This window comes from Mastomys coucha, unplaced genomic scaffold (genome assembly GCF_008632895.1).
Source record: "Mastomys coucha isolate ucsf_1 unplaced genomic scaffold, UCSF_Mcou_1 pScaffold4, whole genome shotgun sequence".
Lineage (NCBI taxonomy): Eukaryota > Metazoa > Chordata > Mammalia > Rodentia > Muridae > Mastomys > Mastomys coucha.
Genome location: NW_022196910.1, coordinates 54,032,049 through 54,038,678, shown reverse-complemented (window position 1 = coordinate 54,038,678; position 6,630 = coordinate 54,032,049). Strand labels below are relative to the sequence as shown.

Below are 6,630 nucleotides of genomic sequence, written 5' to 3'. Positions count from 1 at the left end.
TGCTATGAACATGGTGGAGCATGTGTCCTTATTACATGTTGATGCCTTAGTTTTTGATACCGAGGAACGAGTCTGCAGCCTCCTTCTGCCTATGAGAGGCATGGCTATTGTGATGCCACCTCTGTTTCCTTGGTTACTTCATGAAACTGCCCAGGTCCCCATGATGGGTGTCACGGCTAACTGTTGGTTAAGACAGTTTGCTGTGTTTAAACGAGGTTTTATCACCAAAGCTGGGGATGGGTTTTACAATATTTTGTCTAGGTGTCCAAACAGGAAGAGTGCTTGCCTTCGGTCTAGGACCTGTCTCCCGACTTCACTGCTTATAGGTATCCTGTTTCTTATGATACTTTATTCCAGTGATAAAGGTCTGTGTAAAAATGGCAACTGGATCTTGGCATAAAATACTTCATTATTGTCTTTCCTCCTCTTTCTTTCCATTTTTTGCCTCTCAAAGTACTCCAGTTGCACTGTGGTTGGTATAGACCTTTATATTCTGTCAGCTTCACCCATTTCTTAGGATGCGTTCCTGCTTAACTAAGGGTGCTTTCGAGGACACAGAGCGCTAGAAGAGAACTGAATAGGGCTTGGTGGCAAGTGAAAGAAATTGAACTACGGATAGCATAGAGTATGACTTATTGGTTAACGTTTCAGGAACAGGGTAGGGTAGATCTGGCATCAGGAGCAGCTGGAATGAAGAAATCAAACTCTGCAATAACCTCCGCTGCTTTTCTGAGCAGCGGCTTATTTGCTCAGACTAGCCTCTTGTGCCTGGCCACAGATGTGTAGCTACGGCATCACGTTCCCCCCACCCCCAATAGAAACCTCCTTCTCCATCAGTTTAATTTGGAAAGAAACCCAGGCTGGAGTCCAACTGGCCAGAACTGAGTAGTCACAGAGAGGATCAGTCCTTGTGATTGACCTACTTGGATCAAGTCCCCATCTCTCGGCTTGTTGGACATCCACAGGATGCTCGTGTTCAAGAAGGATCTACATGAAGATGCCTTCTCTATTCCTGTTTTTATTGCTCACATTTTTCTTCCCTCTATTTTATCGATGTGTTTATAAAAGGACAGAGAGACAGCACTAGTTCCCATTCCTCTTCATCTAATGTAAATTCTGACATCTAACCAAGAGGAGTGGCCAATGTTTGTCTTGAGCAAGAGGGCTGCACATGGTAAGGGCCCTACCAGTGAGAGCTGAGAGGCCCCAGGCTGAGAGGCCCCAGGGTACAGGTCCCACTGAATTCATTTTTAATGGCAGGACAGAAATGAACCGGCTCCAGCAGAAATCTCCAGTCCACTGCTGCAGGGGTTTCTTTGTTTCAGGCACTTGATAATGAGCACCAGAAATTTTTGTGTGCTGAAAACTGGGGGAGGGGGGAGGACAGAGAGAGAATAGGAAACCTGTTTTGTGTCTTGATACTTGATCCTGCAGCCTTCCCCTATTTTCTTTTTCGTATGTGTCCTATCCCCAGTCAGCTCTTTGGGGATAGGAAACAATGCTTGGTAGGCTTCAGGTCTTATTTTTAATCAGCTTGGAAATTTAGTCAGAATAATGCCAGGTACATACAATTGTAAAAAAAAAAAATCTATTAATTAGCTACCCACAGGCTACCTTCTCAAGTTCAATTTGAGCCCTAAGGAGAAAATGACATACAGCTCTGTTGTACAGCCGGCTGTGGAAACCACCACCCGGTGTGGAAGCTTGCGCAGAATGACTGCTTCTCAAGGATTCAGAGGAAAGGCCTTGGGAGCTCATTACCGGATCACTGAACTGGGGAGAATTAGAGTTCCCTTAACTCTTTGCTTTATATGCATATTGCAGTTTGTGTGACAACAGTCTCAAAAAAGACCAAGCATTCACTTTGCTAATGACAGCTGATGTTTCTAATCACCCAAGAGGCACAAATGTCTCATTTCAGGAGACATACATAGAGGTGACAGGAATCAGCCCACAGCCTTGGGGAGCCGAACACTCAGAATAGACACTGTCTGGATTCAGCCAAGAAACACAGTTCTCTTCATGCCTATGCCCCTCTGCCCATCCACCTCATCAGAACTCAGTCAGGAGGCATCCTGCCTCAGCAGTGATGTGTTTCTGCCAACTAGGCATCCAGTCCTGATCTAATCTCCCTCCATCAACTACTCCCTCATTTTCTCTCCCTCACTCTTTGTCTGACACCTGACTGAAGACCCAATGGTCTATGATGTGATTTTTATAGGGCTCTCCTGGCATTGAGATCCTGCATTTTGAACAGATTTTGAGGTGATACTCGTGTTGATGGTCCTGGAAACAAACTGTGAATAGCAAGGGGCTAAGACACACAGAGGACATAGGGAGCTGACACCTCAGATGAGAAGCTGGTATAGTAATCAGGACCTTGTGTTGCAGAGAGAAGGTCCCAGATGAGCCTTGGTTTGCCTCTGAGTTTCTGTTTTTTCCTCCTATTCCAGTCTACTCTTCCACAGATTACAGAAGGGCTACATCTTAAAAATGTGTTTTGAGGACAATCATTTTACTTGTATGGGTGTTTTGTTTGGATATACATATGTGCCCACAGAGGTACTAGATTCCCCCAGAACTAGAGTTAGAGATGGTTGTGAGCCACCATGTGTGTGTTGGGAATGGAACTCATGTCCCCTGTGAGAACAAGTGCTCGAAACATCTCCCCAGCCCACGGGTGCGCTTTTGAATGGCTCCCATTTTGTGAGCTAATTTGAGGAGACTTGAGTCTCTCCCTTGCAGCTCCATATGCCTTGGGTAGATCAGGGAGGACAACCTCACCATTTAGAGAAAAGTCCTTGGTGATGCTCAGTGCTCAGGAAACACAGCTAACTAGGTCTGGCTCCCACTTTGGCTGTGGCAATCCTTCCCATCATGCCTCATATTCCAGTGGGCAGACAGACCCTCAGAATCTGTGCTGTCGGGAAACCCTGGCTCTGACCTGGCTATCCTGCTCATATTTCCAGTCAGGTCCTCTAGTTACGAAAGATGCAGTTTTAAAATAAAAATACTTCCATATTGGAGATTGAATGCAAAAGAAAAATGACCTGTTTGACATAATAAACTATCAGAAAATACAGCAAATGAATGCATGGTGGGGATTCTAATGTGACAGGCAGCCTGTTACATTAGCTGAGCTTTTACCATGCCCCAGAATAATTTCTGGCTATAGCCATGCTAAGTACGAAATAGCTTGTATTCTATTGTCTAAAATGTTTGCAAGTAAATTTTAGATAAGGTTAGGAAGAATTGAATATATACAGTGATTCTCTTATCTATTTATTTGAAACAATTGCTCCCTGTGTAGCACAGGCCAACTTGAATTCATGATCTTCCTGCTTCAGCCTCCTAAATCTGAGATTGTATCAATATGCCCAGCTTGGGGAATTGTTTTATTGCTGGCTTTGTATAGATTTAGTGTTGTAAGCAGCAATAAAGGCAGTAGGTTTTATTCAGTATGTGTATGTGAAGGGAACACAAGTCTTTTGGGTACTTCAATGTTGAATATCAGTGGTGTAAGACTGTGCTGGGCACAGCAGAGGGTTTGAAAATTGAGTAAACTGCTGAGTTCAGGTTTTTATATTCATGGAAAAAAGGATAAAATGTGTTATTTTTTTCTTACCTCCTATTTCTACGAGTCTATGCTCCTTTCTCTCAGTCCACTGATACAGCTCTAAAGGTGAACTTTTAGTCCCAACATCAAAGCAGTGAGGAGGCAGTGCCTTCGTCTGTGTTCGACTGCTGTGAAGAGACACCATGACCACGGCAGGTCTTATAAAGGAAAGCATTTAATTGGGGGTTTACTTACAGATTTGGAGGGTTAGTCCATACTTACCACTGTGGAGAGCATGGTGGCGTGTGTGGTGCTGGAGTGGTAGCGGAGAGCTGCATCCTGAACTTTAGGCAGAGGGAGACAGAGAGACAGATAGCCAGATAGACAGAGATGGACAGACAGAGACAGAAAGAGACAAAGAGACAGAGAGAGACACAGAGAGAGACAGAGGGAAAGAGACAGAGAGACACAGAAAGAAAGAGACAGAAAGTAAGAGAAACAGAGAAAGAGAGACAGAGAGACAGAGGGAAAGAGAGACAGAAAGAGAGAGAAAGAAAGAGACAGAGGGAAAGAGACACAGAGAAAGAGAAAGAGCCAGAGAGAAAGAGAGACAGAGACAGACAGAGACTGGGTCTTGATTAGATTTTGAAAACCTCAAAGCCCCACCCACCCCATGGCACACTTCCTCCAACATGGCCAAACTTCCAATCCTTGTAATCATTTTAAACAGTTCTGCTCAGTTCCTTAGCCGACTAAGTATTCAAATATATGAGCCTATGGGGGCCATTCTTATTCAAGCCATTACAGGCATAAAAACACATTCAGTTCTCCTCAGTTCCCAGGAGTCTGTCCTTCTAGCTGGCCTCCCCTCTCCCAGTCTGCACTACAGTCAGAGCTTAGCTAATGCTGCTGGCAAAACACTCTCTTCTCTACTCTCTCACCTCTTTGCTTTCTCAGGAAATTCCTTCTTGATCTCTGTAAGAGGTCATCTAGCCAAGCTAAGTCAGACAGTAGACAGCAAAGTGATACAGCCCATTTAACTGGGTGAGTCCTATCGTCTGTCATCTAGCCTTCCTGTGCATGTTTCTCAGATGTGTAGCCTCTGTGTGATAGGACCAAGAATGTTCTGGGTTTACATGGCCCCAAAGTCCATGTATTGGAGCCCTGGTCCCCAGTGCAGTTTATATTAGAGACAGGATCTTCAAGGAGGTAAGCGAAGCTAGTTGAAGATGGGAGGGTGGAGCCCTTACCTGGCAGAGATGGCGCCTTGCAAGAAGAGGCGACACAGAGCTTTTACTCTGGCCTATGAGAGGGCTACCACCTGTAAGTCAAGGAGGGAGCCCTTGCCAGAGACCAGCCATGGTGGCCTGATCTTGGACTTTATGTTGTTCTGTAAAGAATACCCAGTCTGTCAGTTTGAAAGAAAGATTGGTTCATTTTATCGGCCAGATCCGGAGGTTCCGGTCTCTTGGCCATGTTACTTTGTGCCTGTGGCATGGCAGACATCAGATTAGAAGCACATGGTACATGAAGATGCTCCTTCTTGGCATCCAGGAATCAGAGAAACAAGTATAGTCCCCGAGAGGGTTCTTCTACAGTGGTTCAACTCCCTTCCACCCCTCCTAGGCATGCCACAGGCTGGTAACCGGCTAGCCTTTAACACATAAGCCTTTGGGAGAGTATTTTGGACCCAAGCTTTAGCAACTTTCAAAGCATTAAAACAGTGAGAAAATAGGTTTCTGTCATTTAAGCCATCCAGTGTGTTAGAGCATCCTGAGATGAGATCATGGATGGGTCCAAAGGGGACTGGACAGCTAGGAGAGGGGAGAACAAGGTGTGCCTCCGAGGATGAGCACTAGTAACTGGCTTACCTCTCTGAAGATCACCAGCTTTGTCTTTTTCATCTCAGATTTTGTTTCTTACAGACGGAGTGAGAATAGCCGCTCTGTGATGAGATGCAGTGTGTGCTTGATTCTTGATTCTAGAGTTCTGATAGGAACGTACTTCATCCTAGAATATGTCTGTCTCATGGCACCTCCTCACAGTGTGACCTTTGGCCCCAGAACTACAGTTTTATGGATGTTGAAGTCAGCGTTCTGGTCATTTCTGAAGTCTCGATAGCACCCATAAACCAGCTCCCAGACTGCTGATGGTCATCGGGGCCTTGATTCCTGGAGAATTATCAGGAGGAAGAGTTACTGTATCGAAGCCACCAGGACATGCACAAGCTCTGATAATTAGAATGAAATAAAATCGAAGAGTGAACGAATGTGCAGTTTACGAGCAAAGGCAGCCTTTTGTTCTTTCCAATTAGGCTCGCCCCCGTGGACTTGGCATATGAGGCCATGTTATAAAAAGAAGTGATATTTTGTGGGGTTCTTCTAACTGAAATGCACATGAGGTCAAATTCTAATCAAGGTAATATATAGAAGTAATGAGCTGAGCCTACATTCCCAAGCATTTACTCATCTAGTGGCAATAAGTGGGCAAAAATGAAACAGGGTGTGGGGTGGCAGAAACTACAGCTAAATAGTTACTTGCATGGATGGAGGACAGCGACTGATCTCCTGGTAATGAATGCTTGCCAGTGATAATTGACTTCATTTGTTAATCGTATTCATGGTATTAATGAGATCATTAGCATAGCAATCACAGCCTCCTCTCCTGTAGTCTGTCTGGGGAATCACAAGCTCTGCACACTGTTGCTATAGATATACTCACACATTCCAATTGCGTACACATTCTAATGCCATCTGTGCCACAAGGGCATCTTCACCCAAGGGCAACCTGAAAGTATTTCTTACCTGTTTTTAGGGGCACTTTTTTTTTTTTGAGAATTCGGTAGATATCTTTTAAAAGTAACATTTTTCATACTCATGGTGAAGATCCAGATTTAGCTCCTGTAATCGATAAGGTGATCTATTTTTCTCAAATTCCATACACCAGTAATATGTAGCCATGGACTAAGAATCTGGTGGGACTGATTGCTCTGGCAGCATGTGTATTGTAGAGGATTGCAAAGTCGGTCATCAATGGGAGGAGAGGCCTTTGGCCCTGTGAAGATTCTGTGCCCC

General features: G+C 44.7%; 1 long non-coding RNA gene across 1 annotated transcript in view; it reads left to right on the top strand.

Annotated features, from left to right (window-relative positions):
* Positions 1–164: 164 nt before the first annotated feature.
* Positions 165–6,630, top strand: part of LOC116076392 — a 70,480-nt gene continuing 64,014 nt past the window's right edge. The window contains exon 1 of the long non-coding RNA XR_004112927.1: positions 165–326. This is a non-coding gene — a long non-coding RNA (uncharacterized LOC116076392). The remainder of the gene's footprint in view (positions 327–6,630) is intronic.